This window comes from Pleurodeles waltl, unplaced genomic scaffold (genome assembly GCF_031143425.1).
Source record: "Pleurodeles waltl isolate 20211129_DDA unplaced genomic scaffold, aPleWal1.hap1.20221129 scaffold_121, whole genome shotgun sequence".
Taxonomy (NCBI): Eukaryota; Metazoa; Chordata; class Amphibia; order Caudata; family Salamandridae; genus Pleurodeles; species Pleurodeles waltl.
Window position 1 is genome coordinate 43,667 of NW_027149827.1, and position 22,378 is coordinate 66,044.

The 22,378-nt window shown below is 43.2% G+C and overlaps 1 long non-coding RNA gene across 1 annotated transcript in view; it reads right to left on the bottom strand.

Annotated features, from left to right (window-relative positions):
* The window catches only part of LOC138273930 (uncharacterized), a 78,111-nt gene that overhangs the window by 36,627 nt on the left and 19,106 nt on the right, over nucleotides 1-22,378 (bottom strand). The gene's annotated exons all lie outside the window — the stretch shown is intronic.

Genomic DNA, 22,378 nt, shown 5'->3' on the forward strand with positions numbered 1-22,378 from the left:
AAAGGCCCTTCGAAAAAAACTATAAAATTCAGGACAACTTCTGGCTCAAATTGCTCTATAGCTCAAAAAAGGCAAATTCCAGGGCCTTTTGGGCAACAGTTAACAGCATTGACCGGCAGTCAAGAGTAACTCATTGTTCATCAATTCCCGAAAATAAAATGGGCGGATTACCTGGCCAACAACCTTTTTTTTTTTTTTTTTTAAAGATTTACCTGAAGCAAATTCACACCTGAAGGAGCCTGCAAGTCCTAAGAACCTTGGTCAGATCGACGATGGATACAGCGCTAAGGCAGTCTCTCAAGTAATTAGGAGGGGGAGTAGGGATGGTGCCCCCGGCCCCAATGGCCTTCCACAGGCAATATTTAAGGCCTATCCAGAGTACTGGTCAACTTCACTGGCAATCCTTACACAGAAGTAGAGCGCAACAATCATCCCTGACAGCTGGAGAGGATCTATTATCAATCCAATATTTAAAGGGGGTGACAGAAAAAATCCAGCCAACTACAGACTGATTTCTTTAATTGACAGTGAGGCCAAATACTTCACCTCGCTGATATTGGATGATCTGCTCCAATTCAAACAACCTCATCCCGTGAACCAAACCAGCTTCCAGAAGGGGTACGGCACAATGATCAATATTTTAGCACTAAGTGACATTGCCGACAAAGCAAAATGCCTAAAGAAAAAGCTACATCTATGCTTTGTTTACTTTAAAAGCGGCTTTGATCGAGTGGACAGAGCATTTCTTTGGCACAAATTTGCAAAGCTGGGGCCTGCAAGAACGGCTTCTCTGCAGCATTGAAATGATATACGATAACACCTGGGTGCAGATCAAGGTAGCAGATAGTATGAAAGTTTCAAGGAGGATTCACAACAAATATAGGCTTAAAACAAGGATGCGTTCTGGCCCCGCACATTTTTAACCTTTTTATGCGGACTTCTCCCCAAAGCTAGACGCGACCAACTCACTCTCCGGGGATGGGGAACTTGCTCATATCACACCTTTCATATGCTGATGACATTGTTTCATTGAGCCACATGAAATAGGGCTACAGCAGCTAGTTAGCACCCTGGGCGATTTTGCAACGTTAAATTAGAAATCAATACTACGAAGACAAAAACCATGTCTATAGGATACGTCTCCAACTCTGTAAATAAAATTAAGTTTGGTGGCATCAGCCTTGAAGAGACTCTATGCTACAAATATTTGGGTTTTACTATAGACAACGAGGCTAGCCTTGCACCGCAAAAGCAGGACATCGCTCAGAAATGCAAAGCGCTGACATTTGCTTTTTGCGCCCCAGCCAAAAGGTTAAAAGGGCCCTCATAGAAACCTCTACTGTCCGTCATGTCAGCCAAATTCCTTCTAGCCACTACGTATGGAAGCTAAGCACTACACGGGAAAGACGCTTCGTTCCTCGATCAGCAACAAATACAAATCTACAAACTAGTTTTCAATCTTCCCTGTACTGCTTCCCCTGCCCAAGTTAGGCTTGAATTTTGCCTTAAACAGCTGGATAGGAAAGTACATACGATAAAGACCAGGTACAAAATAAGAGGAAACACCACCAGCCCTTTCATTGTGGCTTTATAGTATTCAGTTACAAATGACTCAAATTACATACCTATGGGACTCTAATATGTCATATCCCCTTCTGTGCCAGTGTTGAAAAAGGAAATGGGTCTGCAATCTTTGCTAAACGCAAATTTGCACGACGCTCGCATGCCTGGCTTCTCAAGCATGCTTACACCACCCTGGCACCATCGCAATATCTGATCTCAACATTTTCAGTATATGGCAAACGCCACTTGCTTGCGATACAGCTAGGATCTCTTACATCAAGAGCGGATCAGCCACTGTGGAAGAATGGGGGAGAGACGTCATGCAGGCTATGCAATGCTGCCAGGGAGGACATGGTCCATCTGATCTGTATATGCCCGACCCTAAGAGAAGCACGTCATCAACTGCTGAAACCAGTTTTTAGTTCAAATGGGATACACTCTTGTCGGCCAGCAGTGATGACAATTGATTCAACTGATCTGCAGATAAATTATAGACTTATCAAATTTCTGTCTGTACAGACCAAGTGCCTAAATATGCAGCCTGTGGCGGTTAGTGCATCATAAAGATTTAGTTTATGCCCTTGAAAAATGCAGAACCACGCACATTGAAAAGTTTGCGCTTTTTAATAATTGTTTAGTTACTCTTATTGTTTTAGCATAAATTCAAGAATTTTATAGTGGATATTAAATCTTAATTGTGCTTTTTTTTGCAAATATTGTTATCCCCTATATGTTCTTAGGCTGGCAACATAAGGGTAGCTTTTAAATGTCTAGTTGTAATTATATAATTAGTTGACTATTATGCTAAGATTTTAAATAATCATGCAAATAAAATAAACAAACTTGGGGTTTGTCATTTCTTATAATAGTTGGAGATTAATGTTTTGCCATTAAATGTAGTTATAGGTGCCTAGAAAGGATTAAATTACGAGGACAGATTATGTATGTTCTCATACCAAGACCTTAACCATGTGCTATTTGTTTGCCCTTCCCTTTAATCACTGTTTATTGAAACAAGTCTTCCTGAAATATGGGCTCCCCTTAGTGAAAGTATTGCGCTTTGTCTACTTAATGAATGGAATGTTTTACATTTTTTCAAAAGCTTTTTAAAGTTTTATTGATTATGTGATTTTGTATTTATCATTTGGATCTCATGGTCGAGCTAAATCTTAATAAATTGAAAATATTGTTCAATGTTTTAATTACCTCAAAATGGGGCAACATTTAGGTAAACAATTTCTGTCAGACAATATTTTGGTTACAATATTCAGGTACCATGCTATCTTCATCAGACGTATTACAGAGGTAACATTCATGTTTTTACAAAGTACAAGGCCGACATTATCTGTGAATACTTCTTACATTCATAATGCCAGAGCTCTTCATAAATTTATTTATAATATTGATGATTTGGGAGTGCCTAGTGCAAATCAGGTTGTAGTTCTACCAGCTGTATTTTATCAATAAAATTCCTAGCATCTGATTAACAAAGGCATTTTTGGACCTAAATGTACATTTAGAGTTGTAAAAGTCTGTTTACACCAGTCAGGAATTGACCAAATGAAACCTGGCAGACGTAAAAGGGTTTTACTACTGTGGATTCCTCCAACGAGTGTAGAAAACCCTGTAGTAGTAAGTCCTATGCAATAGATATAAATTGGGTATAACAAGGTCCAGTTAGCCATGTAAATTTGGTGACATTGACAAACCTGTGATTTTATAGGCACACTCACAACCTGAAATCCACTCTTACCCACCCTAGAAATGGAGGGAAAAGTACTTGAGCCACAGCATTTAATAACTCACCCTCCAGGTGAGAAGGAAGAACAGATTAAGTGGAGGTGTTGGGGAAGCTCTTTCTCCACAAGGAAAAATATTTTCCCTGCAGAGACAAAGCTTGCCTCGATCCTCCGCTGCTCTGTCACGATAGCATTAGTACACATACACTCCGTGTTAGAGCAATTAGCTCAAGTGATTCAAATACAAATTTATGACTGAGGAAGATATTGACAATATTTGCCTTTTTTTTTTTTTTTTTACAGTCGAGGTAACAAGGTATCCGCTTTTGTTGTTTTCTTTTCATGCGAGGTGGAGTTGTGGGCTTGACTTTCTTTGCTGCTGATCAGTATATTGATACAAATGTCTGACTACAAGTAGAGTGCCACAAGCTAGTATATTTGTAACATTTATTGCATTAGCAATGGTCACAATTTTATAATTTGAGAGGCATATCTGTGTCCCAAGTATTCTAGTACAAGGACTTCTAAAAGAGACTGCAAACAAGCTGGTGAAGTATGATAATGATATGTTATTTGTTACAGTCTTTGACATCACAGTTCATGAGCTCTTTTTGTCTTTTTCTTCTAAATGTGATTTCCCCCTTGTAGGGAAATGCCTCCCTTGACATGGTTACCCCCTAACTTTTTGCCTTTTGTTGATGCTAGTTATGATTGAAAGTGTGCTGGGATCATGCTAAGCGTGCCCCAGCACCAGTGTTCTCTCCCTAAACTGTACTTCTGTTCCCACAATTGGCACAACCCTGGCCCACAGTTAAGTCCCTTGTAACTGGTACCCCCGATACCAAGGGCCCTGTGGGTTGCAGCATGTATTATGTGATCCCCTCCCTCAGCACATGCACACTGCCTCACAGCTTGTGTGTGCTGGTGGTGAGAAAATGACAGTCAACATGACACTCCCCTCAGGGAGGGGCATAGGTAAGTATCCCCTCTAGCAGGCCTTACAGCCCTAAGGCAGGGTGCACTATACCACAGGTGAGGGCATAGTTGCATGAGCACTATGCCCCTACAGTGCCTAAGCCAAACCTTAGACATTGTAAGTGCAGGGTAGCCATAAAGAGTACATGGTCTGGGAGTTTGTCAAATACGAACTCCACAGTTCCATAATGGCTACACTGAAATCTGGGAGGTTTGGTATCAAACTTCTCAGCACAATAAATCCACACTGATACCAGTGTGGGATTTATTGAAAAGTGCACCCAGAGGGCATCTTAGAGATGACCCCTATATACCAGTCCAAACGCCAGTGTTAGGCTGACCAGTTCCTGCCAGCCTGCCACAACCCGACAAGTTTCTGGTCACATGGGGTGAGTGCCTTTGTCACTCTGTGGCCAGGAACAAAGCCTGCACTGGGTGGAGGTGCTTCTCACCTCCCCCTGCAGCCACTGTAACACCTGGTGGTGAGCCTCAAAGGCTCATGCCTGTTACAGCGCCCCAGGGCATCCCAGCTAGTGGTGATACCCACACCTCCGGACACAGCCCCCACTTTTGGCTGCAAGTCCGGAGGAGTTAATGAGAAAAACAAGGGGGAGTCACCCACCAGTCAGGATAGCCCCTTAGGTGTCCTGAGCTGAGGTGACCCCTGCCTTAAGAAACCCTCCATCTTGGTTTTGGAGAATACCCCCCATAGGAATATGGATGTGCCCACCTCCACTCAGGGAGGAGGCACAAGGAGGGTGTTGCCACCCTCAAGGAGAGTAGCCATTGGCCACTGCCCCCCAGACCTAAACACACCCCTAAATTTAGTATTTTGGGGCAACCCTGAACCCAGGAAATCAGATTCCTGCAACCTACAAGGAGGACTGCTGATCTGAAAGCCCCACAGAGACGACAACTGACTTGTCCCCAGCCCTACCGGCCTGTCTCCACACTCAAAGAACCTGCACAGCGACGCATCCTGCGGGACCAGCGATCTCTGAGGACTCAGAGGACTGACCTCTACCTAAAGGACCAAGAACCTCCCGAGGACAGTGTCTCTGTCCAGAAACAGCAACAAAATTGAAACAAAGAAGAAACTTTAAAGAGACTCACTTCCCACCAGAAGCGTGAATCTTCACACTGCACCCAACGCACCCGGCTCGAGTCCAGGACAACAAACATCACAGAGAGGAATCCCAGGCGACTCCAACGTCGTTGGCACACTGAGTCGACCTCCCTGCACCCCCACGGCGACACCTGCATAGAGGATCCAGAGGCTCCCCCTGACCGTGACTGCCTGGTAACAAAGGAACCAGACGCCTCGACAAAGCAGTGCACCCACAGCCTCCAGGACCGAGAGGAACCTCCTACCAGTGCAGGAGTGACCAGCAGGCAGCCGTCATCCTAGCCCAGTCGGTGGCTGGCCCGAGAAGCCCCCGTGCCCTGCCTGCATCAGCAGAGTGACCCCCAGGTCCCTCCATTGATTTCTACAGCAAACCTGACACCTACTTTGCACACTGCACCCGGCCGCCCCTGTGCCACTCAGGGTGTGTTTTGTGTGCTTGTGTGTGTCCCCCAGTGCTCTACAAAACCCCCCTGCTCTCTCTCCCCCCTGCTCTCTCTCCCCCCCCCCCCCCCCCCCACTGAGGACGCAGGTACTTACGTGCTAGCAGACTGGAACCGGAGCACCCCTGTTCTCCATAGGCACCTATGTGTTTTGGGCCCTGCTTTGACCTCTGCACCTGACCGGCCTTGTGTTGCTGGTGCTGTAGCTTTGGGGTTGCCTTGACCCCCAACGGTGGTCTGCCTATGCCCAGGAGACTAAGTGCTTTACTTACCTGAGAACCCCCCAGGAACGGTTGATTTTTGCAGTGTCCACTTTTAAAATAGCTATTTGCCATTTTAACCAAAACTGTGTGTACTACTGTTTTAAATCAAAGTTCTATACTTACCTGTGTGAAGTACCTTGCATTTTATGTACTTACCTAAAATTTGAATCTTGTGGTCCTAAAAATTAATAGGAGAAAATATATTTTTCTATATAAAAACCTATTGGCCTGGAGTTAAGTCTTTGAGTGTGTGTTCCTCAGTTATTGCCTGTGTGTGTACAACAAATGCTTAACACTACCCTCTGATAAGCCTACTGCTCGACCACACTACCACAAAATAGAGCATTAGTATCATCTAATTTTGCCACTATCAACCTCTAAGGGGAACCCTTGGACTCTGTGCACACTATCTCTCACTGAGATAGTATATACAGAGCCAACTTCCTACACCCCTATACTAACTTCTACAGCTGTCCAGGAATAGATTCTTCAGAACATGTTTGACTGAATACAGTAGCGTAGATAGTATTCTACTATCTGCATTTACAGTTTTCTGAGGTACAAGTGAGGGGTGCCCTTGCAGCTGCTCATTTTTATCATTGTAGTTAAGCCACTTGCCTGTGAGGTACAATGGTTGACTCTGGAAAAAACAGGCTGTTGACTCTGAAAAGAGTTGCCATGTATACATATGTCATCTTATTTGTTACAACCATTGCTATCACATTACCTGAGCTTGATGTTTTTCCTAAAACGGGGTTGCCAATTTATTTCCAAGGCAGTTTATGACTGGATTAATAACAATGGGTATGAGTAAACAATGGCTTCTGTGGTATTCCATCAGCAACATTTCCACTTTTTCAAGGTGTGAATGAGGTGAACTGTAGTGCTTTTTTTAATAGTACCTAATGTTACGTTACATGTGAATTTTTAAAGCGCACACATCAGCTGTAGGGGCGCACAGTTCTGGAAGGGAAGACAGGCGTGCAGAAAAAATCCATAGGCTGTAGATTTTTTGAGCTTCTTTGTAAATACTGACTGCAACGGGATGGTTCAGAATCCGAAGGTCAGGACATTCCACGCTTTAGTAGTGAGAAAAGTGAAAGAGCGACCACCCAACTTAGCTTTAAAGTCCCTTCGAACCTGTAGAAGATGCAGACTGAAGATCAAAGAATTCTATTGGGAATTGATTTCTGTATTCAAGATGAGAAGGTATGGAGTGTTGGAATGAATGACCATATGTACTAGGCAGATCAGAAAGATTGGTAGCCAGTGAAGTGCAAAACGGATTTACTAGTGTGGATTCCTCCATTATGAGTGAAGAGAAACCTGTGGTACTAAATCCTATAAGCTGAAAAGGAAGGGGAGAAGCCCTGAAGAAGGAAGGGCCCTGGAAACCAATCTGACTGCCTGCTTCTAGATGACTGCCACTTTCCATGGTATTATCATAGCCAGTAGTTTGTTTGCTTCAGCTGTAAACTCAGGTGATTGTAATACAAACTGTTGACTGAGTGGATATGTTAAATGGATTCTTAAGGATTGTTATAGCCCTTAGTTCGTCAAGGGCTTGTATGTTTGCCCATTGTACTGCATTAGCTATGTACTCATTTTTACAAGATGAAAGCAGAGGTGTGTTTGCCTTCTGATAATTTCCTCAAGGCATCAGAGGCTTGTGTGATGTGGCAGTCAATCCAGATGTCAGTACAATTGCAAGATATGCCACTTTGATTATTTGTTCTGTGTGGCCCCCACCTTCTGAACATCTGCCACAGTCTCCATAGTGATGGGCGGGAGGACAGAAAACTCAGTAAAGAGGTAAAATGAAGTTTGTGTATTAACTAAGGAAGCATAAACAGAGCTGCCACAAAGACCCGTAGGGTTCCCTCACTCCTTCCCTTCTTCAACTGTTAGCAACTATCTTGTATATCAACCACCAATACTCTTCACTGACATCATTCTATTCCAGAGTGATGAATGCAGGTGGCATAGGACAGACCATTACATCACTCTTTCCTTTACAACACAAACCAAGAAAACAGTAATGCAGCACCCTTTATCAATATTAAAATACAAGAAAAACAGTCAAGAACTAATAAACACAAAAGAAACTACACATTAAATAACGGAACAGATGAATAGAGCATAAAACTCAAGACCTAAATGCCTATCTAACGGAAGGGTGAGCGCCTTGTGTGGCAACTACTGTATATCCACCCTGGTGCTTCAATGCTTAAATGGATTTGGTTGGTGAAAGGATTCCTCCGGCAGGTCTGGCTGGACTCGTGCACAAGGTACTTCCAGCTAGGCTCCTTTGATTGATGCCTTGATTGGGACGCATGACATCTTTGCATTTCACCACCCTTTCTGCATTCCACCTTTGACTACCATTTACTCCCATTTACTTTGTCAATTCCCATTTACTTTGTCAATGACCACAGGTTTATCATAATGTCACCAATGATAAGGCACCAATGGAAAATTAAGAATCATAATTTTAAATCACTAACATGAGAATGAATTGCTAGGCCTAAAATCTGTTGCTTCAACATTTAAAAGCATGCTCTGAACTCTGTCTAATCCATGGAGCAATACACGCAAAACATGCTACACTGGCACTTGAAAAAAAAAATGTTTATTCCATAACCTCTTTCTGAACTATGAACTATGAAATTACATCTTTCTTTAAAACAATAGAACCAGTACTATATGCACTCATACCCACCTACTAACCTGCCTAATGCGCGGACATGTATTTAGAAAAAGTGAACCAACTCAGAATTGATAGTTGATATTTAATAGTTCTTGAATAATGGCTTTATTCAAAGTGACTTCTTCAATTTATTCTTCAGCATTAAAAGATCTGTATAGCTCTATTAATCCAAATATTCTTTATTATGCGGATTTAGAAAAACATCCAACACATGTTTTGCCCCCTACACTCCTTCAGTGAACAGATGTCCTGTATCCCTTCGGGATTAAGCCCAGGAATTAAAAATGAAAACAATACTTGATGCAAAATGATGTATTCATTTGACAATGCAGCTTGAAAATGTATTTGACAATGTATGAGAGTTACTCCTGTCTGTTGTAATCAGAACCTTGAGAAAGCCACAGGCCTTCAGCTGGCTGTTTTTCTAAAACCTCATAATAAAGAATATTTGGATTAATAGAACTGTACTGATCTTTTCTTTCTGAAGAACAAATTGTCACTTTAAATAAAGCAGTTATTCAAGGATTATTACATTTCAACTCTGAATTCTGGGTGGGTCCAAAAACTGTTGGATTTGAAGAACAAGTGGTCCAAACCTCAACTAGTGACCCACCCCTTTAACAAACATGGGAGCCATGTGACAGAAGGGACGTGTTGGACCTTTGAAGTAAATTATTTAACATGTATTTAGAAAAGTAAACATTGAAAACATTAACATTACATGAATGGTGTGAATTATTCAGGCGTTATACTCATGTATGAAAAATTTGTTCTTATAGAATTTGAGGCGTATGAGAAAGGAAGCGATTGTATCCGATCCTCGCCATCTAACAAGACAAAGCATTGTTCAATGTTTCAACATATCGAAAAATGATAATTATTTTATCGATTGATTATAAAGAATGTCCTAGGGAAAGGTGGGGGAGCATCATCATTGACAGCAGAAAACAAGTGAGCATAGCAGACCAGAAGAGAGCTGACAGATGAGATGAGCACTGTAACTGACCACTAATACTTGCCACTTGAGCTTAGAGGATAGGTAATTCGAGAGCATTATCTGAATGATATGGGTGTGGGGGTGATGTTTTAGAGAAACCATACTGAGCTTGATACTTAAGGGAGTAGGATTGAGCTTAGAAAAGTGCATAGGAACGGTCTAGTTGTCAAGCAGTTAGATAAAACAGTATTTATTCCACTGAAGAGATTCTATTGAGCCTTAGAGAAAATTGATAAATTGTTTCAGAATATTATGATACCTGTAAGCACGAGACAGATAATGGCGAGAATCTTTGTTAATGTAATCTTTCCCAGGCTAAGTTGGCATAATTATTCAGACATATTACATTTGTGGGATGAAGACGAATAGAGTAGGGACCGATTCAGGACACTCTTAATGTAGGATTCTGTAACTTGAGAATTTTGATCAATAAAGATTATATTAATTCTTCAATAAATTATTTTAAACTATTGAGAATTCTCTTTGACTCTAAAAAGGACTTAGTTGTAAATTAAGTAACTGTCAGTCCAGCTTGAGGATTCTACATCCACTTTTAGATAAAGATCCATACTGAGGACTAAGTGAAAGTAATGGGGACCTGCACACATCAACATTGATGAAAAGCTAGACTGTCACTGAATCAAGGGTTATCATGCACTGTATTTCCCATGATGCAATGGGGTGAACGAAGAACTGGGATGTTAGGCAGTGTTCCCACCCTCTTACTTTAAAAGGGCTCCCTCGAACTAATGAGCTGACGAGCTCCTGCTGATGCACCTGCGCCCCGTGAGTGGTACAGAGACCTGAGAAGTCTTTGAGCAGCTTTTCAAACACCCCAAAAAGATTGTGTTGCTCTCTACTAAAGGACAACTATCCTGAAACATGTTCAGAGATACACAGCACTGACTGCATCCATATTGGTGAAAAACTAAAGACTGTCACTGGAGCGTTATCATGCCCTGTATTTACCATGATGCACTGGGGTGCTCTGAGAGCTAAGAGGTGAGGTAGTGTGCTCCCAGCCGCTTTTTTTTTTTTTAATTAAAAGACTCCCTTGAGTGAATGAGCTGACAGGCTCTGGCTGGTGCACTTGCGTCCAGTGAGTTGTACGGAGCCCTGAAAAGACTTTGGGCAGCATTTCCAGTACCTCCAAAAAAATGCATAGCTCTACTGAAGTAGGAAAACTATCCTGAAACATACGTCCGAGATACACACACTGGCTGCACCAACATTGGCGAAAAACTAAAGACTGTCAACTGAAGCAAGTTATCATGCACTACATTTACCATGATGCATTAGGGCAGTGGTTCCCAACCTTTTGACTTCTGTGGACCTCCACTTTATCATTACTGGAAGCCAATTTTCTAAGCAGTCGTGGACCGTCTGAGGAGGCTTCGCGGACACCCCCGAAGTCCCTGGACCACAGGTTGGGAACCACTGCATTAGAGTAAGCTGAGTACTGGGAAGCAAGGCAGTGTGCGCCCCCACACTGTTTTTGTTTGAATAGATGTAAACAATGGAGGATCACATGATAAAAGATTTGTCAACATGAAATTGAGTTTCCTCAGCTCTTGGGCTTTCTCCTGATAAGCAGGATTTTTTTTATTTATTTTTTAGGTATTTATAGAGAATAAACAGAGGTGTGCCCCTTAAAGTTCAAGGATTTGCACCTCATAATTGTGTGGACAAGGAAAGGCAATACATTTCGTACATTAGGCAATGTGTCTATATGTAATCTGAATGGACACTAAGCTGCTATGGTAAAGATCATTAAAAATAAGTTTATCTAGAGGGCAGTGTGAAAACTGCAGTCACCCAAGTAAAGCATAATGTCAATTGCTAGGGTGCTGATCTTGATGACCAGTAGAGACTGCAAAGTTGTTTGCTTGCCACTAACAAAATAGCAATTGAAAGTAATGAGGTCAGCTCAAATGCAGATGCTCAAGCTTAGAGCTAGGTGTGCAATACAGCATGTTTTCCTAACATACGGATGATCCCTGAGTCACAGCACAATAACAAGGTCAACAGATCCACCAATGAGCACAAGGCTGACCATTGTTTGGCTTGCTCTGCGTCTCGGCATTTGCAAAAAGGTCTTTGCCCAGAGGCCTGGCACTTTCGTCAAGCTACTTGGATAAAGCCAATCTCATCACTACTATGCCATAGTACTAATAACTCAATGTAGTAGTCTAACTTTTTTTTCATGTGTATTGGAACCCCTCTCTGCCAGTGTTCTCCTGTAATGCTGAGTATGATGTAGTAGGTTGGTAAGAAACGGCTCCTTGTCCACTCTTTAGATGGACATTCAAGCAAGAGTTTTAAAATGTTGAGCATTTGGGACTACATGCATCACCATCTATTAACCAATATCAATATTCCATGCACTGTGATTTTGATTATTTTATTGATTTTATATGCAGTCTTGTTGCCATATTTTACTGTTTAACAGGGATATAATTGCACTGCAGGAAACCTGGTCACAACAGGGTCTTCCGCTGTCGGGTTTCACATCCTTTGAAATAAATACAGTCATGCATAAGAAGCACGGAAAGCAAAGTGGGGGTCTAGCAGTTTACTTTTCATTAACCCTGAAAATGGACACAGAAGAGCTGCCGCAAGAAGATCAAGATGTGCTCAAACTTTGCAACTGAATTTCTAACAATAGGCCACCGATGTTGTTGGTTAACGCCTACATACACCCCTGCTTTTCCCGCAAATGTACTGCAATAAAATGGTTAATAGCAATAATTTCATACTACAGTCAGACCCACCCCGAGTGGGACATCATTCTGACAGGAGACTTCGACTTGAATTTAATTATGGCACAAGTGGAAGACAAAATACTAAGTGCCGACAACTCTTACTGGAACGTCCCGACACAGGTTTCATCGAACTTCACTCATTGTGATCATCAGGGTGTACAGTTGGTGACGTCACTGGAAAACCTCAAATTATGGGTCCTAAACAGAAGGTTCCCAGGTGACCCCCCCCCCCACCAAGCCACACCTTCCACGGCCCCAATTCACGGTCCATTTTAGATTACACCCTAGTCACACTGCCTCGGATCTCTTTGGTACGGCAATTTAAAATAAAATACACCACATCTAGTGACCATTCCTACCAAATACTCACCCTAAGGTCCTCCTTGCCTGTGCACAAACCTGCTCCAGTACAAGTGGGTTCAATAGAGTGAACGAGCTTCAACAGACTACGTTGGTCCTCTGACACAATATGAGCCTTATCTTTATCAGCAAAGTTGCAGATGTTGGAGAGCCTTAAAAACCACAGACTTGTAATGGATGCCTGTGACGACGTCCAAGTGAAAATACTTGACCAGCATTCTCCTCGCAACCTACCACAGCCAATTCAGTGAATCACCCCAGCCCGCGTTTCAAAACAAGCCCAACTCCTTAAAAAAGTTTAAAGGAAGCTGGTAAGACACCTGAAGGCTCACCCAGGCAATCAGACTGTGGGAACAACTGAAGAATTCAAAGAAAGAGTATAAAAGACATACGCAAATAAAAGGCCAAAGGCAAGAGCTCTCAAAATTAATACATACTGCAAAAGGGAAAAACCGCAGGAAATTCTGGGGCATCAATCTAAACACCCAAGGGAACTCTAACAACTGAAATATCCCTGAAAATAACTGGGTGTGTTATCTCAAGATAATCTTCACAGCAAAGTGCCACCCACGTGGAACTCCCCCACCCCCCCCATTGCCATAATTGACATCCCGTAAGGGGAAACATCCTCCAGCTGGACGGCGGGGAGATGATCAAACTCACTCTGTCCACTGACTGGACATACCGCGCACTCCTTAAGGCCCATTGTGAAGGAGCCCCTGGGCCAAATGGCCATCCACAAGCCATTTTTATTGAAGAAGCTGTCTTCTGGTCAAAAGTGCTAACCTTATACCGGAAGTAAGTCTAGGACGCGCCATTTTTGAGAGCTGTCAAGGCTATTTAATCAATCCAATCTCAAGGGAGGCAACAGACACAATCCGGCGATTACAGGTTAATCACCCTTATCGACGTTGAGGCAAAAAACTATGTCTCCCTGCTCCTTGTGGCATTAACATGGTAAGAAAAACATAAAATCGTTCCAATTAATCAAACAGGCTTTTGGAAAAGGGTGGGTACCGTGACTAACATCTTAACTTCCTTTCTGGTAGAGCAGAGCAGATGGCAGCACAGGAAACTAGATCTTGGCTTTATAGATTAAGGTCAATCAATCAATCAGTAGTTTGTTAAGCGCGCTCCTCACCCGGCAGAGTCTCAAGGCGCTGGGGGAAGGGTGCTACTGCTTGACGAGCCAGGTCTTGAGGAGCTTCCTGAAGGTCAGGAGGTCCTGGGTCAGATGTAGGTCGACAGGGAGGGAGTGGCAGGTTTCGGCGGCAAGGGGGGAGAAGGATCTGCCGCCGGTTGGGGTCCGTGGACGCAGGGGACAGTGGCAAGGCTGAGGTTGGTGGAGCGAAGCTGGCTTGTCGGGATGTGGAAGTTGAGGCGCTCGTTGAGGTAGGCAGGTCCAGCGTTGTGGAGAGCCTTGTGAGCGTGGATCAGGAGTTTGAAGATGATCCTTTTGTTGACGGGGAGCCAGTGGAGGTCTCTGATGCGGGCTGAGATGTGTTCGTGGCAAGGGAGGTTGAGGATAAGTCGTGCTGAGGCGTTCTGGATGCGCTGAAGTTTTCTCTGGAGCTTGGCCGTTGTTTCCGTGTAGAGAGCGTTGCCGTAGTCCAGTCTTCTGCTGACGAGTGCGAGGGTGACCGTTCTGGTTTCAACGGGGATCCATCTGAAGGTCTTGCGAAGCATGCGAAGGGTGTTAAAACATTAGGATGAGATGGCGTTGACTTGCTGGGTCATAGTGAGCGATGAGTCCAGTATGAAGCTAAGGTTGCGTGCGTGGGTGGGTGGTGGGCGTTGGGGCAGCTCCCAGAGTGGCAGGCCACCAGGATCCATCCCATGCTGCTTTGTTGGAGCCGAAGATGATGATCTTGGTCTTCTCCGAGTTCTGTTTGAGGTGGCTTGCCTCCATCCAGTTGGCGATGGCATGAAGTCCGGTGTGGAGCTTGGTCTTGGTGGTTGTGGGGTCCTACGTGAGAGAGAGGATCAGCTGAGCGTCATCCACATACGAGACGATGTTGGCGAGCAGTGCCATGTAGACATTGAAGAGGGTGGGGCTGAGTGAGGATCCCTTGGGGACTCCGCAGATGGAGTTGGTGGCTTTTGACAGGAACAGGGGGAGGCGGACTCTTTGGGTTTTGCCAGAGGAAGGATGTGAGCCAATCCAGGGCTCTGTGGTGGATTCCAGCATTGTGGAGGCGTGTGCGAAGGGTGTGGTGACAGACGGTGTCGAATGCTGCAAAGGCAACGGTTTCATCTTTGTCAAGCCTGCTCCTGATGGCGTCGGCGGCAGCGATAAGGGTGGCCTTGGTGCTGTGGTTCTTGCGGAATCGGGACTGGGAGAAGTTGAGTAGGCTGTTGTCCTCCAGGAAGCAAGATAGTTGGCTGTTGACTATCTTATCGATGACCTTCACAGGGAAGGGGAGTAGGGAGATGGGACGGTAGTTTTTGAGGTCTTCGGGGTCGGCTTTGGGCTTTTTGAGCAGGGTGTTGACTTCGGCGTGTTTCCAGCTCTCCGGGAAGATGGCGATCTCGAAGGAGCTGTTGACGATGGTGCAGAGCTGGGGAGCGATGATTTGGCTGGCTTTATTGAAGACGTGGTGAAGGCAGGGGTCGGCGGGTGAACCAGAGTCGATAGTGCTCATGGTCTTGGTGGTTTCCTCGTCGTTGGTGTGGGTCCAGGCACTCAGGATGTTTGTGTGGATGAGTGCTTTGGAGTCAGCCTTGACAGTGGTGGGGGACGGCGGTGAGAAGCTGCCATGGATGTCTGTGATCTTGCGGTGAAAAAATGTGGCGAGGGAGTCGCAGAGGTCTTGCGAGAGGGGGGGGGCTCGGCAGAGCAGGACTTCGGGTTGGTGAGTTGCTTGATGATGCTGAAGAGCTCCTTGCTGTTGTGTGTGTTGTTAATTTGTTCTTTGTAGAAAGATCTTTTGGTGGTCCGGATGAGCTGGTGATGTTTGCGGATGGTGGATTTGAGGGTGGTGTGGTTGTTTTCTGTTTGTTCTTGACGCCAGATCTTCTCGGCTTTTCGGCATTCCCGCTTGGAGGCCTGAAGGTCTGCGGTGAACAGCGGGCTTTCTTGCTGCTGAGGGTGCTGGTGGTTTTCCTAAGTGGAGGGAGGGTGTCGGCGCTGTCGGCCTCACCTTCAACCGATTAGACACCTGTTCTGGAGCAAGCTGAAGCTATGGGGTCTTCCGCCCCCCCCCATGCAATAATTGCTTTATTCTCAGATACATGGGTACGCATAAAGATCAGAGATGGTACTAGGCTCTCAAGGAAAATCCCCACAACCCTCGGTCTGGAACAAGGCTGTGTGCTCGCCCCACACCTGTTTAACTTATTTATGGCTGACCTGACCCCAGCTTTGTACGCAGGAAACATTCACCCCCCTCACATGGGAGGGATCTCACTGACATCTACTATATGCGGATGATCTGGTACTTCTCAGCTGCACCAAGGTCAGGCTACAAAGATCCCTAAACCTTCTGGCTAATTATGTTCATTCCAACCAGCAGGAAATCAATGTGGCTAAATCAAAAATAATGTGTTTAGGATGCAGGTACACCATCAGATCACTGATGGCCTTAAGTAACGTCTCGTTAGAGGTGGTGCCATACTATAAATATCTTGGAGTAATTTTAGATGCCCAGGGATCCTTATGACAACAGAAGAGATACTTTGCGCAAAGAACCCCACCACTAATGTATGCTTTCTCTCTCCTGGACAAACAGCCATATGACCCATCACTCCGTCCTCTGCTAACAGTTCTCATCCAAATTGCTTCCCACTGGATCTGTGGGAGGTAGCACCAACATACAATTCATTTTCAAGAGGGGTTAATAAGGCCACTAAACTGCTTTCAGTTATTGAAGATAAAGCCAAATTTAGTGCCTGGTCTCATGCGTGGATGACCATAAAATACTATACCAAACTGGAAGCGGCTGCCTATTTCTTCACCACCTATGCACCTCACATGAAACTTGAACTTATGACAATGCGACTAGGCAACTTGACAACCTCGACCAATGCTCTGTTATAGAGGAACATTAATGCGCAGTTCATGTCAAAAGGAAGATCTACTACACAATCTGCATCTGTCCGGGTCTGTTAGACCTTCTGAAGAGGATGTTTACTGATGGAGCTAGGACGACCTGTAGGGGAGCCATAGTGGCCTGCTTCAACCAGCACGATCCCAAGCTAAACTGTACGTTTGTCAAGTTCCTGAAACATGCTATGCAAAAAAAAAGGGATGTTCGGGTTTGTAGCACCAGTAGGCCACGACCAAAATAGCATGTCTAATCAACTCCCCCAGGTCACACAGAGATCATTTCAACTGTACATAGACCAATTGGTTCATGGTACTGGCCCGCACATAGGGCACTATCAGCCCTTTTTTAAAAAAATTTATCCCCAAGCCTGAAAAGGTTTCAAGATCAATTGTGTTAGCTCCTGTGGGTCGGGTAGTCGCAGTATTTATCATATATCTTAAGTCCAGGACAGTAATAAAGTGATGTGCTTCCATCTAAAACATTTTGAACCCCTGGCCTGTATATCTTTTACTACAAGTGAGACATTTTACAAGATTTACTTATCTCAGGAAAACTAAATCGTAAAATTGTTTTCTTTTTAACTTTTTAATTTACATTTAATCACCTCGTAGTAAAAATCTTAATTTATTTTAGAATGTTTTTTTATCATGTAAAATGGCAGAATTGTTAAGGTTTTAATTAACTGAGAAACTAAATTATGAATTACACGGCGACTAGAGGTGATAATCCTTCGGGCAATCTTTTACACTGACTGGAAAAACTATCACGTTATAGACTAGGCATTTTAGAATTAACACTTTAAAGCATAGTGTGTATATTAGCAATTCTAACTGACATGCAGCTGAAGTATGTACAAATGAACATGCATGGTTAAAACTAAACACTCATTATGCTAACATTGCATTCTACAAATGCTACATTCCCATATTGCACACTGGAATAAAAGCCTGGGAGAGATGCAGTTATTTCGACTGTGATATAGAATACAAGATCATTATCAAAATGGCTGCATGATTCCCACCACACACATACTCACTGATAAGTCAGATTAATGTGTGTCCACTCAAGTCCCCCAGTATTTTTTCATACTGGCAGCAGTTCAAGTGGTGCCCAATTTTTAGAGATACCCCAAACTGTAGATTAGGTGCCTTGGGTGGTGCTTGAAAGGGGAAACCCACATGGGTCTCCCCACCCGTTGACGTAAGTGATAGTCAACTCTTAATCTCCCATGCAACTAAGCTATTGCTAGTACTGTTGATGTGTATCTTTAATGTGAACTAGCGGATCCAAAGGGCTGTCCACCGAGCTCATGTATATTGAAGGAAAGTGTGATAATTCAAACTTGTTGGGGCGCAGATGTTCACAAACATTCACTGATCTCTTGCACCCTACTGCAGTGACAGAGATGAGCCGCACACAAGATCAACCACTCCATCTGAATTTGAATGATGGTGAATTATCCCAGCAGGTGTAGTTTTACACATTTCTTCCTAAATCCTTTGATATTGCCAAGCCTTGCAGTCCATATCTGTCTGGCAGTCAGATAGCCATATACAGGAACCTCCGTGGTCTACTAAAAGCAGAGTGAGCTCTTGGGCAGTTACCCCTTTGTTTCCATTCATACCCACAATGTTCAGCATACCTCCATTTTAATCTTTGCAGTTTGTTGCCAAACTAACGCTGTTCACACTAGATTTCAAATAGCTTTCATGTTACTTAAGAAATACAACATAGTATATTTGGAGGAAAGGTTTCAGAATCCTCCATTTTGTTGAACAGAGCTTTTTGATAGCTTAATAATCTGTTTATATGACAGTGCTCCCTTGTCTTTCCTGCTTGCAGGTTATTTGCATGATCCGACGTTTGCACTTCTTACACAATCACCAATAACGGAATTGGTTATAAGCTAGTAGACCTTGTTTTAAAACTATTATTTTTTCCACTGCTGTGCTCGAGTTTAAGGATATTCGCCTGAGCATGTCAGTAGTATTATTAATCCCTGAACTGCTTTCCATCTCAACTCAGATTCAAGAATTCTTGAACTGCCTACACTCTCTTGCAGACTAAATACAATGAGCACTGATTGCTAGTGATTCTCATCTTTCACTCATTTAGGGAGCTCAGTGGTCCCTGTTAGTGCTCACTTCAGGAAAACAATCTGACCACATTGTGGTATCTACTTCTGCCTCCCATTTACCATCTGATCTACTATCCTGTTCCTCGTGAACTAGCAAGCTCTACCAACACACAATAGCAGCACGGAAAATTTAACTACAATGCCAATGGAAATTTCTGCTGCAACTGATTACCAGGATCATGCAGTACCAAAAAAGGGTTGACTGAGCTTACAGGCCATAAAATACAAGCTGTACTCCATTGAACACAAGTTGACCATTTTGAATCTGAAAGTCTAATTGTCAATCATTTAGAATGACCTAGGCAGTGTGTTCATGGGCAAGGCAAATATGGGAAAGCTCTTCCTACTGTACATTACAAGGATATTGCAAATCACTGAGGACTTCCGTTACCATGTAGAGGAACAAGGCTGAAGGCAGTGTTCCTGTATAAGGTCACAATATAGTTATAACAGTGGTTCCCAACCTGTGGTCCGGGGACCACTGGGGGTCTGCAAAGCCTCCACCAGAGGTCTGCGACTGCTTAGAAAATTAATTTATCTTAACAGATTAGGTCTACAGCTTTTAGTAATGACTCAGTAGGGGGTCCCGGATTCCAATAATGATTCAATGGGGGTCCCCCAGGTTCCAGTAATGATAAAGCAGGGGTCCACATTAGTCAAAAGGTTGGGAACAACGGAGTTATAACATACAGAAAAGGAAACTTTTTTCCTTTCCCATAAATCACTTAAATCCTTGGTGCATTGCTGTTTTGTATTAAAGATATTGCATCTTTGTAAGTGAGAATACAAGTAGAATCACTATTGCAAGCCTAAACACCAAACAAGCTGTAGATATTTGCTTTTAAGATATTACAATCAGTTTAATACAAGTCAGATTAAAAAATTTAAAAAAAACACTGCAGCTCAGAATGTGTATAAGCATACAGGGTGAGTCTATATTTTCTAAAAAAGGCATGCACAGAAAAACGTTTCATAAATATCTTACTGTTCCACTTATCACTATTCTTCTAGAAAAACAGAGCAAAGCAATGTTTCATTTTTTTTTAAACTGCATCTTTAATTATGCTTCATGACCTGCCTTTCAACTTTGGATGCTGACTGGCAGAAGGCATTGTTTCATCATCGTGACATCAGTACTGAACTGTAATAAGTTATTACAGTTGAGCAGGTATGTCATTTCTTTATTACATATGACTAGGTGCGTCACAGGTAACCTGTAAAAGGAAATTAGAGCTTGGTCTGGTTTTGGCTTAAATAATAGCTGTGCTATGATTTGCAGTTGCCCACCCTTTATTACAGGTTGGCTCAAGGATATGGTGGAATGGGCTATTGCGGACAAAGTGTGTATTAAGAAGGTATGATCTGATGAGCGGCTTGCTGAGGACTCAATGGGGTGGATGGCCGACTCAAGCACTTTAAGTAAAGATTCAAGCATTGTCTGACCCACCTGATGGAAGATTCCTTGAATGAATGGAATGGTGGATTGTCACTATGTATATGAAAACAGATGTTAGTGCAACAATATCAGGATTCCAGGTTGAAGCCTGGGTTGAATGAGCTTGATATTGAGTGCCTCAATGTAAGGTGTAAAATGGCTGTTTTATTTCTCCTTAATGTGCATTAGTCTGGGAAGGTGTAGGATGATGTATTTTTGTATTTATATTTATTAAGGCGCATTCCGGCTGTAGCGCTGAGGAGTGGGTGAAGCAAGTGATTCCCTAAAGAAACCCCTGGAAAGGCAAGACCGGCAAATGGAGCTCGCCCAAGCTAGAAAAAAAGCCATGTTTTTAGCTGCTTTCGAAAAGACAGGTGCGTGTCTTCTTTCCTGATGGGCAGCGTAAGAATGTTCCATAGTTTCGCAGCCGCTACTGAAAAGGTTTTGTCTCCCAATCTGGCCTTTCGGCAGTGGGGCACTGAAATTAAATTGAGACTAGAAGACTTGAGTGGACGGCTAGGCGCATGCTGCTGCAGAAATGAACAAAGATATTTGCAACCTTCCAAGAGAAGAGCCTTGTGTGTGAGGCAGAATGCCTTAAAAATAATGCGCTTTTCCACAGGTAGCCAGTGCAGCTGCCTCAAGTTGCTACTGGCAGATGCTTAGTGTGGGAGATAAAAGTCAAGGCGAGCCATGGCATTTTGAATCAGTTGTAACCTATAAAGGGACCCTTTGCTAATGCTTAACATCAGGGCATTGCAGTAATCCAGTTTAGAGGTGAATAAGGCCACAATCACCAAAATTCTGAGTTCCTTCTGAAGAAAAGAAAGGATTTTCTTGAGAATTTTCAAAGTCCAATAACAGGTTTTAATGGTGTGATTAACCTGTTGCTCAAAAGATAGAGTATTAGCAAATAAGATTCAGAGGTTTCTGGCCGTAAGACTAGGACCTGGCCACTCACTGCAGGATGTGGCATGAAATATCAGGGAGGGACAAGATGTGAGCAGACCGGTGTGTAATGTTTAGGAAAGTTGTACTGTACAGCATCAACTACTGTTCTGAATCATCATTCTGTTGCACTTGCTGTGTACACAGATTATTACTTTTATTTCTGTGCTGTTTTTGTCAGTTATATGATGTATCTATATTTCAAACAATACAAAACATTTTAAAAAGAAATAAGAAAATTAGATGTGGGTTTTTATACATGTATACAATGGAGGGATTCTCTTTGAAGGAATAAAGAAAAGGAGGGTCCCCCGAAGCACTGGCCATGCAAATCTCCACATGTGCAGAATCATTTATCCGACAGCCTTATCGAATGTCCTTACTTTAGGACTCCACTTACACATGGGCATCCTAAACTGGGTGCACATCATTCATTGTTTTTCCCTACAGGGGTTGCAGAGTTAAAGGCAAATCTGACCAAAGGATTTTGGAGAAGGGATCCATTTGCCTTCCATGACATTTCCTAACAAAAACCCAAAATGCTGAAGTAGAAATTTATGCAAGGAACATACACACTATGAGTAATAAACCTGAATTCTGGATTCAACCAAATAAGAACCATACTCAAATCCCTCAGGGATGTAGAATAGAGCTAGAGTGCGATTTTAAATGCGCCATGGGATGGCACAACAGATAGAATCCCAAAATGGCAATTTAAAGCAAAACAAAAAAATAAAAATGCTAAACTTTAAACTAAAAGAATTATGGAGATAGGGCAACCATGCAGGTAAAGAGTATGTATTTTCTTCAAGCCAACATCAATTGTTTTCCAGTAGTGATTGTATACTTATTGATGAAGCATATTTGCAACAGTAGACCT